This window comes from Petaurus breviceps, unplaced genomic scaffold, assembly GCF_028583685.1.
Source record: "Petaurus breviceps papuanus isolate PSGF00001 unplaced genomic scaffold, PetGlider_PUasm1.0 77, whole genome shotgun sequence".
Classification (NCBI taxonomy): Eukaryota; Metazoa; Chordata; class Mammalia; order Diprotodontia; family Petauridae; genus Petaurus; species Petaurus breviceps.
Window position 1 is genome coordinate 4,404,249 of NW_027186492.1, and position 16,453 is coordinate 4,420,701.

The 16,453-nt window shown below is 39.9% G+C and overlaps 1 protein-coding gene across 5 annotated transcripts in view; it reads left to right on the forward strand.

The window, feature by feature from the left end:
- The window catches only part of MGA (MAX dimerization protein MGA), a 256,974-nt gene that overhangs the window by 95,063 nt on the left and 145,458 nt on the right, over positions 1 to 16,453 (forward strand). Inside the window, exon 4 of one of the 5 annotated variants that reach the window (XM_069105790.1) lies at positions 3,478 to 3,603. The exons of the other annotated variants lie outside the window; for them this stretch is intronic. The gene's annotated coding sequence lies outside the window, so the exon portion shown is untranslated. The remainder of the gene's footprint in view (positions 1 to 3,477; positions 3,604 to 16,453) is intronic. 5 annotated transcript variants of the gene reach the window in all.

A 16,453-nucleotide genomic window follows, 5' to 3' on the forward strand; every position in this document is an offset into this window, starting at 1 on the left:
ATTCCTAAAGCACAGGTCTGACCATATTATTCCTCTGCTCAATAAAATGAATGGCTCCCTCTCATCTCTGCTATGACACACAAATTCCTCTGTGTTTTAAAGCCTATAATCTGACCTCAGACTGCTTTTGCAGGTTTATACATTTCTCCTCTTCGTGCATTCTAGAGTCTAGCCAAACTGGCTATTAGTTTTCCTCACACATCTTCAATCTCCATAAGAGCCTTTGCACGGTTTGTGATATCATTGGAATGAATAAATTCTTCGCTTCTGTCTCTTAGAATCTCTAGTTTCCTTCAAAGATTAGCTTAAATGCCATCTACATTGAGGCCTTTCTTGGCAACCAGTGCCTCCTCCCCAGAATTACTCTATACTTATTTTGTATATTTTGCTTATATTTACATGTTTATCTTCTGTACAACCTGGGACCCTAAAGGGCCTTGTACTTATATGGACCCAGGTATATCCTGGTGATGGGGGGATGGCAATAGGTTATACAGGAACTCTGATCCTTATCAAAGAATCAGAATGCCTGCGATTCAGTCTGGAAATAATTCAGTAGGCCCAAACAGTCTTGAAGTCAGGATTGTAAAAGTTTATTGTTATGCTTTACAGCGGGCAAGGGTCCTTAGGGAAACTGCAAGTTTATTGTTACACTGTACAGCGGGCAAGAGTTCTTAGGGAACCTGCAAATTTAAAGAAGACATAGGCATAGTTCTTAAGGAGTCCAGGCAATTAATCAGATGTTAATTATGCTAACTAGGTGAGTAAAGGTAGGATTAGGGAGGAGTTAAGGAGTGGTCAGTGCTTAAAGGAACATGTACTTTTAATGTCAACTGTGCAGGCATATTGCCCATAATTCACTGGGAAATAGCCCAAGGGGTCTACCTGGAGGTGTGGTTTTTAGCTTTAAACATCACTAAGTCAGCTAGCGGTCAAGAGCAGACTAGACACTGAGAAGTGTCTAGTCTGCCACCCATCAGTATCATGTTTGACAAGATGGATGTTGGGAACCCAGGCTAATGCAGCCTCAGTGTGTGGATAATTAGCTAAGGAGTTAACCTATAGATAGTGATTTGAAGGATTCATAGACTAGACAGCTGACAACTTACTAAGGGGAGATAACATTTGCCTAAGCTAAAATGTTTATAGATGGTTTAGTGAAGGATTCATAGGTGTAGCTTGTTATTGTTGCTGGGCAGAGTGTTGGCAGGGGGAAGGGGCAGAGTTAATGCTCTGAGGCTGGGGTGGGGGGGGGGAGAATGTGATTTTTCCAGACTGGTTTTACAAATTGATTTTACAAACTGATGTTACAAACTAATATTACAGACTGATATTACAAACTGATGTTACAAACATAGATCCCAAGCACCCCATCACTGGGAGGTCTGAACCCCCCAAATGGTCATATTCTTTCCCTGTGGCTCTTCCCTCTCCCCCAATAATACTCCTGGGAAATCTCTAAACTTAAGATATAATTTGTCTTTAGGGCTTCCCCAAAAAGTAAGTAACAGGGTACTCTTACCTTGAAGGATAATATAGGTATTGAATATAAGAAAGCCTTTATTTATTCCACCACTGAAATTGTCAAAGATGAAAAAAGTATGTATGAACAACTATAGAAAACATAAATCATTCAACAACTAATCATACTTGTTATGTTCTCCCTGGAAGATAAAGGCTGTTTGTGGGATTGCTGAACAGATACTTCACACTCATCTCTGACCTGCACATTCTGGGTCACTCACAGAAACTATGGAGGGTTGGCAAGGTCCACATCTCTTGCCCAGATAGGGCATGGCTTTCTTTAGTCTTTGAGGTTCAAGTTGATCCTGACAATGGTACTATTCTGCAGTAAGAAGTGTACAGTGTTTTTTTGTTTGTTTGTTTTGTTTAGTTTTGATCAATGCCTTTAAAAATTTTTTAAATCTATTTTTAACATTCCTTTAAACATTTTTAATTTTTATATTACCTCCCACTCTTTTCCCACCCCTAGCAATGGTGCCTGGCATATATTTGTCATTTGCCCAATTGATCTGTTGATTGAATTGAAATTGCCAAGGGAAAGGATGCAGAAAAGTGTTGCAGAAGGGTAGGGGAAGGAATTTTTTGAGCAGTATTCACTAGAATGGGTTATTGAAATAGATTTGTGAAAATACCACACATATCCATGTGCTTGAAAAACTGTGAGTAGTTCTGTCTGAAGGTGAGAGGATGGACTAAAGGCAGTCCCCATTGACTTACTTTGTTAGTGCAGTACAGGTAATGATGAAACTCAATCAGAGTGGCAGGAGAGGAGCATAGAAGGACTTTGGAAGGGTTTTTTTGTCCATGCCAAGGCTGTGTGGAGGTGGAACCAGAAGCTTTAAGCAGTGGGGGAGTAGTTAGTATAACTGATGTTACTCTTTAGATAAGACTTTTAAAAAATGTGATTGCAAAGTGATAGATATTTCTTTAGAAGCCTTGGAGTGGTTCCTCTCCTCCCTCCCCCCCCCCCATCCCCTCCCAGCTCCCTTTGTGGCCCCACGCCATTCTTCCCTTGTAACAGAGAAAAGCAGTTAAACAAAAGACAGTGATGCTGCCTCTGATAGAATATGCAACATTTCACTGCCATAGTTTTCTCCCTAAGAGTGTGCTAAATCATCTCTTTTCTGAGGTCAACATTGGTTACTGTCATTACACAGCATTTTCCTTTGTCTTATTATTCTTTTATTTTCAGTTAAATTTTAATTTTTTTCAATTAGCAAAATACAAGTTCTTTCTCTCTTACCCTGCTCCACACCCCTAGTTGAGAATGAAAGAAAAACAAAACCCCGTTACAAACAAGTATAATCAAGCAAAATAAATTTCTTCATTGACACTGTCCTAAAGGAATATATATATATACACACGTATACATATATGTGTATATATTGTGTGTGTGTATACACACACGCCCACACACATACACATACATGGCTTTCAGCTAGGACAGTTATTTCTAAATTATTTCTCTGTTTTCCAACTCAGTTGTTTTTTACTGTAAGAAACCTCCATCTTATGTTTTTTTTTTTTTAATTTGTTTTTCCTGTGGTCCCAGGGAGTCATTGGCTTCTATTTAATCCATTTCAGTTTTCAGTTTGTCACTTAGGGAAGGTTTAGTCTAGGGGTCGGAACCTGTGGCTTTCTAGGTCCTTGGGTGTGGGTGGCCTTTTGACTGAGTCCAAGTTTCATAGAACAGATCCTTTGATTAAAGGGATTAGATTTGTGAAGTTTGGATTCAAAGAGCTGCACTTGAGGACCTAGAGGGCCACATGTGGCCTGGAGGCAGAAAGTTCCTCACCCCTGGTTTAGTACTTATGTAAAGTTGTTAATTCTATCTCTAGTTTTTTTTCTTTCTTTCTTTCATTTTGTTTTCAATTTTTTCATCATGTATTCTTATTTATTAAAAAAACAAACAAGTTTTTAATCTCTTTCTTAAAACTCTTATTTTTCTTCTAGGAATTCCAGTTGAGCTTGTACCCAAGCTGTATTTTATTTTGAGGTTGAACTGCTAGATGTTTTGGAACCATTCTCTTCTGCATCTGTGTCCTGAGTGTCCCTTTCTCCACAATAGCTTTTCTTAGGGTGAGTTTTTTGCTTGTGTATGTGTGCTCATGCTTCCATCCTTCTTCCTGACTTTGGACTTGATGCTAGGCCTGGGCTCTTATGTACTTCTGTAGGGATAGCCTGGGCTGGTCCTGTTGTTGCTTTCTTGGGTATTCTTGAATATTACATTATTTCAGGATATTGGGGGTAGCTCAGGATTGTGACTTGCAGGCTTTCAGTGCTCTTAAAGTAGTCTGATCCAGGATAAAGTCTGATTTTTGGCCCCATGTTCTGTGCTCTGCAAGCTCCTGACCAGGATTTCAGTCTGGGCAACAGTAGACTGCTGTTGGACTTAGCCACTGTCAGCCTGCTGGGAAGTTCTGCAGGTTCAGAGTAAGAGAAACATCGATTTTCCTTTGGTCTGGAACTTCTGCCCTGGTTTTTCCTTTTTAGTCTTCAGACTGGACTACAAGCTAAAACTAAGATTTGTGGTCGGAGCCACATTGATGCTGACTGCTTCTGAGCTTGGTCCTTTCTCAGTCTGCCACACCTGCACTCACCTGCACTAAAGTTCCTTCCTCCTTCTGCTTTGGATCTGTGACCCAGGACTGCATGCAGGGTGCCAGAGCTGCCAGCTGGCACTTGTTCCTGTGCCCTGCCTGAGGTCACAGTGCCTTCCAATAGGTCTGAGACTTCTTACCCTAGAGTAGAGCCTCTTCCCTGTACTTGTGTGATGTATAAAGCATGCTGGTCAGACCGGGGCCCCGGTAGCCACTGACCTTTATGTCTGTGTCCCCATGCTGACCTGGCCTTGGAAAATGATTCACTGTGCCTTTTTTTCTTGGATTTCCCCATGAGTATTTGGTCTGGTGTGTTTTCTAGACTTGTTTGGAGGAGGTTGGTTGGTTTGTTTTTGATGGGGGAGATGGGTGGAGTTGGAGCTTAGTATACTTTTTACTGTTATTCATCTTGATTCCACTCTCTTATTGCATTTGTTGATTTCTACCTTGATTTCTCTCCATCCTGATCCCCTACTAGGGTTTATGTTTTGTCATCTCCTTGAAATTCCTTCCTCTAGGAAGGGCAGCCAGAGGTACATTTCCTGTCTGTTCCTTGGTAATCCGGTATGTTGGCACACATAGTTTCTAGGTTCCAGGTGCTTCTAGCATAGGCTGTAAAAATCCGTAGAGAATTAATTGTGTTTTAGTGACTTGGCAGGCTCGGTATTGTTGTCAGGTTGACCTGACATTTCCTTCTGCCTTGTAGTTGGTCTACACCAAAAAGGCAGGAGTCTGGAGTAGTGAGTATAACTCAACATTTTTACCCCTGTCTTCCCAGAGGGCCATATTCAAGTACATTATGAGTAGGTGAAAATCATAGGAACCACAAAGAATGAAGATTCAGTTTGTGGCATAACCAGCCTTCCTAGTATATTTTCTGTCAACTATGGTGACAATTCTCTTTGTTCCTGTGACCAAAATATCCTTGCCCAAGCCTAGCACAGACAAAACCCTCTTTTATGAGGATAGCAGGATCAGATGTTGGTCCTTTTGAGGCAATGTTCATGTTTAGGACTGAGCTCTACATTTTGTGATAAAACAGTCCTATGTGGGGAATAGGCATTGTGGGATCCTGGGAATGTTCCACCTGACCTGAATTGAGAATTTCTATGAAGAGAACCCTTTAATCATCAATAATTTTAGATTAACTGAGTTTAGTGCCTAGTTCTCAGTTTTTCTCTGTATTCTAACTTATACTAGGGCACTTCATTTGAACATATTTTTATTAAGATGTATTCATTTCCTAATTCCTTAATCTTCTTAATTTTTTTTTTTAAAGCAATCGGGGTTAAGTAACTTGCTCAAGGTTACAAGGCCAGGTGTTTCTGGGTGGGTGCTAAGTGTCTGAGCCTGGGATTCGATCTCCAGGTCTTCTCAACACTGGAGCCGGTGCTCTTACTTGCTGTGCTACCTGGCCGCCCCTCTTCTTAATTTTCTTGTGCTACTCCTTCAGTCCTTCTCAGTTACACATAGGGATGGTCATACCCCTGAACGTGCTGACTCCCACAAGTATTTTATTTCTTGTTCACGAACTGTGAAATTCCTTTTTTTGATCATAAATCTTTTATCGTTCTGTATAACTCTGTGTCTTTTTACCCCTAGCCCTTGTTCTTTGTCCTCATCATGACCTCCAGTTGTTCTACCTCTAAGTACTTTCAGCTAGACCATCTCCTCTATTTTGTCTACAATCTTCTCCGTTCCCATTCCTGATCCCTTGATGAGCCAGTTCAACTTTACACTGTTCTCTGATTTTGAATTTGCTGTCTGGTCCTATCCCAATCACAAGTTTCCAAACCTCCACCCTGAATGATTCTCACCATTTGTGAGAATAACGTGCTGCTGAACAGAACTGGAGGGAAACCATGCTTACTGGGTTCATTACAAATTTATATTATTTAACCTCGACTGGGACTTTCCTACAGAAAGACATTCCTATTACTCCTTCCTAATCACTTCTTAAATCCTATTCATTGTTGTCATTGTTTGTTTGTCCTTCATTTTTGAAGAGGAATAATGCCATCATGAGTGTATTGTCTTGACTTGTATGTCAGTTGGATTGGAATGAGGCAGAGCTGTACAAAGTTGTCAGTCTACATCTTTCTTACAGAGTTATTGTAGTCCAATGGCACGACAGAAGTGAAGGTGACTGGTTGATGTCTCAGGATGCAGTGGGTGCTGTTGACCTTTGTCTTTTTTTCAAGCCTCCCACGAAACATACTGCTTCTACCTTTTCATCTGAGGGTCTTGTCTTATACTTCACCAAAAAAATTGAAGCCCTTCTTTAAAGGCTTGTTTAGTGAATTTTGAATCCCTTCTTATCTCACATACCTTTGACATCTCCTTTACCATCATGTCCTTTACTCCAGTCTCTGATGATGATGATGTGACTTTTCTGCTTGCCAAGACTAACCCCTACATGTGCCCTGTGTTTCTTCTTTTCTTTTCTTCTCTAGCAATTTTCTCCTAATATCATCCCTCTTTCTTTTTTTAAACTTCAGTCTCTCCCCATCTATTGATTCCTTCTTTGCTGCCTACAAACATGCCAAGTCCCTTCTATCCTTAACAAAATCCTCACTGGATCCCATCATGCCCTCTAGCTGTCATCCTATGTCCTTCCCCTCCTCAGATAAACTCCTTGAAAAAGCCACCTACAATCATTGCAACCACTTTTTCTCCTTTATTCTCTTTTGTGCCTTTTTCATTCTGGCCTCTGACCTCTTCATTCAACTTAAACTGCTCTCCACAAAGTTACCAATGATCTCTTAATTGCAAAATCTGATGACCTTTTTTTTCAGTCCACATCTTTTTTTCCCTCTTAAACCCTTTCTTCTTTTTTTTAAATTAAGTTTTATGTTTATTTTTAGTTTACATCATTCATTTCCACAAGATTTTGAGTTACAAATTTTCTCCCTGTCTTTCCCCTACCCACCAATACAAAATGGCAATTCCACTGTATATCCCCTCCCCCAATCTGCTCTCTCCTGTATCCTCCCCCATACCCTCTTCGACTTTCCAGTAGAGCAAGATGGATCTTTATACCCCAGTGCCTGTATATCTTATTTCCCAGTTGCATGTAAAAGAAATAATAATAATATATTTTTTAAACATTTGATTTTAAAACTTTGAATTCCAGATTCTTTCCCTTCTCTCATCACCCACCCTTACTGGGAAGATAAGCAATTCAATATAGGTTGTACATGTGTAGCTGTGCAAAATATTTCCAAAGTGGATATATTGTGAAAGACTGACTATATTTCCCTCCATCCTATCCCACTCCCCACTTGTTCTATTCTCTACTTTGACCCTGCCCCTTTTCAAAAGTGTGTGCTTCTAACTTCCCTCTACCCCAACCTGCCCTCCCCTCCATCATCTCCCCTTTCATCTCCTTCCCTCCTACTCTCCTGTAGGGTGAAATACTCTATTTAGTGTGTATGACATTCACCCTCTAAGCCAAATTCAATGAGAGTAAGGTTGACCCATTCCCTTTTGCCTTCCTGTTCTTCCCCTCCATTGTAACAGTTTTCCCTTGCCTCTTCTATATAAGATAGTTTACCCCATTCTGTCTCTCCCCATCCCCTCTCATTATATTCCTCTCTCACCTCTCAATTTCACCTTTTAAATATCATCCCTTCTTATTCAATTGGTCCTGTGCCCTCTGTCTAGGTATACCTATACACATATATACATACACATGTGTATTCATATGCCCATATACTCTCATATATAGACATATATGTATATGTATATATATACACACACATTTACATTCCCTTCAACTATTCTCATACTGAGAAAAGTTTCACAAGTTACAATTATTGTTTTTCCATGTAGGAATGTAAATAGATCAACTTTGATAAGTTCCTTATGATTTCTTTTCCCTGTTTACCTTCTCATGCTTCTCTTGCTTCTTGTATCTGAATGTCAAATTTTCTATTCAACTCTGCGTTTTTCATCAAGAATGCTTGAAAGTCCTCTATTTCATGGAGTGACCATATTTTCCCCTGAAAGATGATACTCAGTTTTGCTGGGTAGGTGACTCTTGGTTTTAATTCCAGCTCCTTTGACCTCCAGAATATCATATTCCAAGCCGTTTGTTCCCTCAGTGTAGAAGCTGCCAGATCCTGTGTTATCCTGATTGTGTTTCCACAATATTCAAATTGTTTCTTCCTGGCTGCTTGTAATATTTTCTCCTTGATCTGGGAACTCCAGAACCTGGCTATAGTATTCCTAGGAGTTTTCTTTTTGGGATCTTTTTCAGGAGGTGATCGGTGGATTCTTTCAACCTCTATTTTGCCCTCAGGTTCTTTTTTGATCATGGCTTTCAGGTAGTCCAATAATTAGGACATTGCTTAGGGCAGTGTAGTCTCCCTAAATAGGTAGTTAATCACACATCCTCTCCATGACTGCCTAAAAGAGGACCAATGCCATCACGGGATGATGTCTTGACTTGTATGTGAATTGGATTTAAGTGAGTTAGAGTTGCACAGAGTGGTCCACTTCACTCTCCTAGAGTCATTGAGGTCCAGTGGCAAGACAAAGTCAGAACAGCTGGTGATAGCTCAGGATGTAGTAGATGACCTTGGTGTCTGATGTTTAAGCAAGTGTAAGTGTGCTACAGAGTGTGCATTTGCCACCTTTGTGGCGGCCATTGGGACAGATTGTTTTCGTCTGCCTATTCTGCTGGGAGGGGTAGATCCTCTTGCCTCATCGATGGATTTCAGTCCTCTTGGTTACCCTTAACCTGGTCTACTCCGTCTGCCAGGAAGGTTTTACGGGGATGTGGTTGATGGATGTATTACAGCTTCTTGGAGCCACAGGTGAGAGTTGGATGGAAGTGGACACCAGAAGTGGATGAGCAGCCCTGAAAAGGGCTCTGCAAGCCCTCGCATTAGAGGTGCTAGTCCTCCATGAAAACTCCATACACTTCATTTATAAAAGTAACGAATAGGGGCGGCCAGGTAGCACAGCGAGTAAGAGCACCGGGCCCAGTGTCGGGATGACCTGGGAGATCGAATCCGGGCTCAGACACTTAGCACCCACCCAGAAATAATGGGCGGTGTAACCTTGAGCAAGTTACTGAATACCAATTGCTTAAAAAAATAAAATAAAAGTAATAAATAAATGAAAAGCATTTATTAATATTACACACCTACCATGTAACAAGCATGGTGTGAAGCACTGGAGATACAAATACAAAAGTGAGGAGATAGTCCCTTCCCTCCGTGAACTTGTAATTACATAGTGGGCAGAAGCACATATGGGAAGTGGTAACCAGGGAAGGGAATTTTAGTCTGGGAAGTCACAAGGTTAGTGAATGGAGGCTGAATGAGTATAAATTACTGTTCCCAAACCTAGAGATGGATGTGGGGAAAGAGGGAGAATATACACATGGGAAGGGAAGTAAGAAAGAGAATTATGCCCATGTTAGTGGAGTAGATGGTTGGGACCAGAAGTCTGACTAGGATGTCTACCTTCCAGAAAAATTCTCTGGGGAATGTACATAGAGTACCCTAGGCATTCAACATAGTTAATTTTAAATGAAGCCAAACTCATTGTGAAAGTGATAATTATAGAGACATTACAAGAGAGAAGAATGGCCCATGGCTTGGAAGATAAATTTTTAGTTGTATTCTCAATCTCTCTTTTGGAGGCCAAAGGAGGAATGATGACAGGAGGCACAATCCCAATTCGGCAGGACCTTTGGTGTGAAGTTGAAGTAGCTATCAGAGTGACTGTTGGCTCTCCCAAACACATTAGAAGGGGAGGAGGATAAAATAACCCAATGAAAAGAAAATGTCCAAACAGTCTGACCAATCTACTACAGCAGACAAATACATCCTTGCATGTCCACTAGGAAAAAGGCTTTAGGTAAAAGAGCCTTGGAAGGTTTATAAAGGAAATGAATTACATCCAATGTCCATGCTATACAAAAAAGAGTTGGTTTATTAACTAGTGAAAAAAGTACTGGACTTAGTTTGATTTTCACTTACTAGCTAAGTGATACCTGGAAGTCACTTAATGTTACTGTGCCTTTTAATATCTTTACAAACAGGGGTATCGTTCATAGTATCTATGTCAGTGAGTTGTCAGCAAAGGACAATGTAGATAAATATTAAAAAGTCTTGTAAATCATTATTGATACAAATGTGATTAATAGTATTAACATAGTGGTCATTACAATAAATGTGAACAGTTATTGGCCACTAATGGAATATTTTCACAAATCAGGATTTGAACAGGCCTGTGGTCATGGGAACTGATAGAAAATGTCCTCACCTAGATTTGTGTTAGTATATTACATGAAATCATTTTTATAAAAAGCTTATAGCACAGTGCCTGGAACACAATAGGCACTATATAAATGCTTTTGTTATATTCTTATTAGCCATTTTTCTCAGGGACACAAAGAAAGGTCTGGGTGGCCCTCCTTTTGGCTTCCATGACACTCAGAAGAGAGAGAGAGAACTGGGAGGAGTCTGCTCCTTACAAAGATGTTAAATTTACCACTTTGGAGGAGGCCTGTGCTTCTGAGTAGCTGAGGAGGAAGGGAATGGAGGGAAGGGGATGCAACAGTGTTTCATTCTGTTTGGATCCAAGCTGCTGCAGCCTTGTAAAAAATGGGGGAGCAATCCTTATCAAACTGCAGAGTAAGAGCAACACAGAGTGAAAGAGGCTACTATAGATAAGGTATCATGTGAGACCTGCCTGGAAAGCTGCAGGTTTGATATCCCTTTGGGCATTTTTTCTCCTCTTCTGAGAGTCCTCCCCTCCCAGAAGGGAAACAAGCAAGGGCGGGGCCAGCCTGTCTCTTCTCATTATAGTTGGTGTGTTAGCTGCAGCCTCACCAACTCTTCTGAAGCCATTCCTTTTCCCTTTGGGCACTTTAGTATCAGCAATCAGGAGCTTGCAACAGCTATTTAACTAGTGGTTTTCAAACTTTGTAGCTGTGTTCCTTTCTTTTTACAAAAAAAAAAAATTTCCTCCCTCACTTTCTGTGAAAGTCTATGTTATCTTAACTTTTCTTAGCTTCTTAAATTAATTTAAATATAATTTATATTTATATATTATATTAATATATTTTATATATTATTACATAATAAATTGATTTTTTTATTTGTAGCAGCAAGCACCCCAGAGTCCCCAGGGTGGCTGCCAACACAGGTTCTTAGATCTGCTTTGCTAAAGGAAAGCAACTCAAAATGGGTTAACAATCTTGCTTTAATCAATCAAACATATATCGTTTACCTAGTTCAGGGGAATAGGTCAGCACTCCAAACTTAAAAGAGTATACAGAGGTTACAAGCATAAGTTATAAGAACATTTCAGCAGACAGGCTTCCAAACTGTCCAACCATTACATACATCCATACCTATTCCCAGTTACCAGAGGGAAGCATCAACATCTGGGTTTTCAAAGCTGGGGGGGGGGCTCTCAAGGGCTACCCAGAGTCTCATCTGGTCAAATCACACAACACTTCTCAAAGTGAACCCCAAAACAAAGCCTCACATCAGGGATTATATAGCCTCCTGGCTTAGAGAATGTAACAACCCTCTTGACCCACTGCCCAATCACAAAGTATCTCTTGAAAAACAAGCCTCCCACACCACTTCAGGTGCACTTAACTTAGGGGCAGGGAAGATCTTAAAAATTTACATTCCTATAACATTAGGCCCCAAGATCTTTCATGCCAATGGCATAGACAATTTACATTTGAATTAGCACTAAACATCTCTTAGGTCACATTTTCAAGATACATAACTAAAGTTACCAAAGTGGCCACAGGGTCTTAAACAAACACAAAGTACATTGCATTATCACCTCAGTTTAAAACAAGAGTTCAAATAAAGTTCTCTTGGCCAGAGGGGGGTGTCCTTCCCCTCACACTGCTCCAGCCCTTGCTCCCAAGTTCTGAGGGGCAGCTGGGCAACAAAACCAATAGGGTGGGGTCCTTGGGGGTCCATGGCCCTTCACCCCACCCACCATAGTCACAAGTCCATCCTCCCCCAGGGTGTCAAACTGTGGGATGCAGCAAGAAAACACATTCAGTGATCCTGCTTTGCCTCATAATCCTTATCTTGTCCTGTGGCTGAATCCCTTACTGCTGAGTTCCTCCTCCCACAGGTGGCAGCTGTTCCTGGCTTCTGCCCAGGTCCAGATGCAGGCAGCTCACCATTCCTGCTCTCAGCTCAACCATGTCAGCATGCAGGCTGTTCTTCTCTCCTGCTCCATGGCTCCACAGAATCACAGCTACCACAACTGGGAAACAGTTATCTGGGGAGTCATAAGAAATCTGTCTTGGGATGGTAGGATGATGTTCGTAGAGGGCTTTAGTTACCGAGCAGAGAGCATTTGAGCTTTGCATGGAACATTGCAGGGAACTGTTGAAGTTTTTGAACAGAAGAGGGAAATGGTCAGATCTTTCCATAAGAAAGATTATTCTGGCAGTAAAATGAACTATGAATATATTGGAGGGACAAGAGTGGAATCAAGACGATCTATTATAAGACTATTGCAGTAATTATAGTGGGTGTTAATGATGACCTATACTGCTTGTTGTACTAATAGAATCCAGTTTTAGTGAAACATTGCAGATGAGGGGTGAGAGGAAGGAGTCAATGATAGTCCCAAAGTTGTGGCATAGAAGACCAGATGAATAGTGGCACCACAGGAAAAAAAATTATGGTCAGAAAAATCAGGCTTAGGGGGAAAAAAGAATGTGTTTCATTGGATGTGTTGGGTTTGAGATGCTGGTTGTTATCCAGGTAGAAACCAAAAATGCAGCTGGAAATTCAGGTCTGAAATTTGGAAGAAAAGTCAAGACTAGAAATATAGGTGAGGAGGTCAACTGCCTAAAGGTGGTAGTTGATGCTGGGAGAGTATGGAGAGGCAGTAAAAGAGGGTCAACAATAGACCCTTAGGGAATGTTGAGGTTTTTGGAAAAGAATGAGCCAATTGAGAAGCACTCAAAGAAGGACTATTAAAGACTGGAGAACCAAGGGAACTCATTTATTAATATAACAAACATACTGATGGATTGTTCAGTTGTTTTTCAGTCATGTCTTTCACCCAAACTCACCCTTCTTTTGAACTTCCTTGTTACTGACAGTCATGATTTTTGCTCCCTTCTTCATGGTGAAAAGAACATTGCTTCATTGTGACCGTGTCCTTATGAAAAAACAAAGCCATATATCTTTTTCTTTTATGAGCAATGAGCTGTCTTCTTCCTCCTTTTACCCATAAAAAAAAAACCTTCCTGCTAAGCCATTTGGTGCAGGAAATAGAGACACTATAGGCCTTTTTTGCATTCTTTTCTTCCATCCCACTAAGTCACACAGATTCAAATGTTGAACAAGAAAGAAACCCTGACAGGGATATGAAATCTAATCTAAGAGTTGATATAAAATATTACCGAGGATTATTAAAATAATAAAATCTATCGCTTAAAGTCCTTATGCCACATCTGGGAAATTTCCTGGTATAGTCTCAGTAGTCTGTAATTATATTATAAAGAAGATCTGAAATTCCATGGCTACATAGATGATTTTATTTTATATAACAAAGATATAAGGGGAAAAGTTTCAGCATTTGTATATAGGTACTTCATCTGATATATTTCAGAATCACCTACCTGTAAGTAATGGCAATGGGTATAATCACTAGTCCTGTTGTCCTGCATTCAGCTCCACATAGCCTGACATTGAGATAAACCATGGCAGTGCTAGACGATGGCTCTGGATCCCAGCTTTCTTAGTAGTTGATGAGGTTCTCAGAAACTTCTTTTCTTGGCCACCTAGTTTGGACTCACCTCTCCATTGTGTCGACCCTTTTGAAAAAGTTTGGTTAAAGGAGACAAACAAATAGTGACATAAAAATTACATTATTTATTCATTATGCGTTATTCCCTTAAGGCTATCAGTACTTGCTCAAGGAATGCAGGACTAAAGTCCTGACTGAGGAACAGAGAAATCATAAGACTTTTTTATACATTTTTAGAGCCATCCCAATTCAGGATGACCATGTCACAAAACTTTATGACTTCTATTTGTTACCATCTATATGTGAAAAAGAGTTCCTTGGTTGTAAATGCAAATTGACAATGGCCAGAGCAGGGCCTGTTTACATTTTATGGTCTCAGGATGTCTGTTTTGCTCTCTTGTAGAATAAGTCCCAAGATAAGGGGAATCTCACCTCTGGTCTTTGAAGTTGCTAACACAGGGAAAGGCATTTTAAAATCATCCAAAGCAGTTTGTTTGATTAATTCAGACTGGCTAAAATATGATATTAATGATTATCAATTGTAGTACTAAATTGACAGCCTGTTGTATATTTGTTTCAGTCATGTCTGACTCTTTGTGACCCATTTGGAGTTTTCTTGGCAGAGATACTAGAGTGGTTTGCCATTTTCTTCTCCAGCTCATTTGATGAATGAGGAAATTGAGGCAAATAGGGTTAAGTGACTTGCCTAAGATCACACAGCTTGTAAGTGTTTGAGGCCAGCTTTGAACTCAGGAAGATTAGACTTCCTCACTCTAGTTCTGTCATTCTATCCACTGTACCACCCGCAAAAATTGGCTACACTTCATGCCTAATGCTGCTTTCTCAAATGCTGGTCCCTGCTCCACTTCCTAGTTTAATTTCAGCTTCCCCTTCATTACTCTGAGGGATACTACTGCCAGTATAGCCTCCTAGAAGTTCTGTCTCTAGTGTGGTCCCACAGGAGGATATAAGTAGGCACCTCCTTGCCTTCTTTATAGACGTGAGGGATCATGGGTGTGGAATACTGAATATGATGTCAATGATTATTCTTGACAATTTATGAGACATTCTACATTTATAGTTTCCTACTTTTCTACTCATAAGAAATATATTTCATTATTTATCCTCTGGGACCAAGATTGATCACTATATTCCATATGATGTTAACTGCCTTTTAGTGTTTTATCAAGATTATTGTAGTCATTGGTTCTTTTTCTTTTGTTCTGCATCAGTTCACATTGTCTTTCTTTGTTTATCGACTTATTCTTTTTTTTTTTTTTAAAGTAATCCGGGTTAAGTAACTTGCTCAAGGTTACATGGCCAGTTATTTCTGGGTGTGGTTATCGACTTATTCTTTACAGTAGTGATTAAAATTCCCTCCAGATTTCTTCTTGAGGAGATACCACTCCACCTTAATCTGCTGTTCGGTTAACATTCTCCCCAGTCTGCATACTTAAAAAGAGGAACTCTGTTATGCTTGCTAGAATGTCACTTGAGTACTAACAAATTGTGCATTTGATTCATTTGACAGAAACACAGTAAAGTAACTTCTAGAAACAACTCTGTCAAAGTAATTGTCCATCAGAATTCTTATTGTGCCTAAGTATAATCAAGAGGTCCATTTAGCAAGAGTTAGGTAGTATAGACTGCTGATTTATGAAATGTTGTAGGGCACAAAATTCATAAGGGCTAGGAAAGAACCTCCATGGATTGCTTTAAGACTGTCACATAGGAGTGGCTAGGTGTCTCAGTGAATAGAGCACTGGCCCTGGAGTCAGGAGAACCTGAGTTCAAATCCAGCCTCAGACACTTAACACTTACTAGCTGTGTGACCTTGGACAAGTCACTTAACCCCAATTGCCTTTCCAAAAGAAAAAAAAGAAGACTCACATAGCTCCTAAAATCAGGTGAGAATATTTTTTTCTTTCTATCTTATGGTAATTCTGGATAAAGAGCTGTTTTTCTCATATGTTTATCTAGAATGAGGTTATATTAGTGTATTATATTAATATAATTATATATATTCTTCATTGGGTACCTTTTGTTTGGCTTTTATATTCTACTGTCTAACAAGTTCATGGAGTTGAAATTTTTTTAGGAGGTAGACTATTAGTTCTTTTTGACATTTACTCTACCTTGTAGTGTTCCCACATGAAGGAGGTTTCACTTGTGGAAAACTGAAGGTATAGAGAATTTTCTCATGTGTTTCATAGACTATTAAAGTTATTTTGCCCTCATTCTGCTGTAGTAGAAGGAGACATTCACAAATATCCCTAGAAGCTGAAGGAAAACTTGAAACATAGAGTGATTCAAGGAAAAGAGTGAATTATTTATAACATGTCAGCTGGCTGTTCTGTTTGTAGGCAGACTCATCTCTAGGGCTGTCAAACAGGCCTGTTTGAGCCATTATCTACACCCTGTGGATATATGTAATGACTTTCCATCTCTTTTTTTTCAGTAGGCGAGAAAGGGTGTACATGTACAATAGCAGTTTTGTTATTTCTCTGATAAATATGGATTTAGATAAAATCTTGAATGAGGAAGGCTTGGTTCTCTGATGGCTATGGCATTTC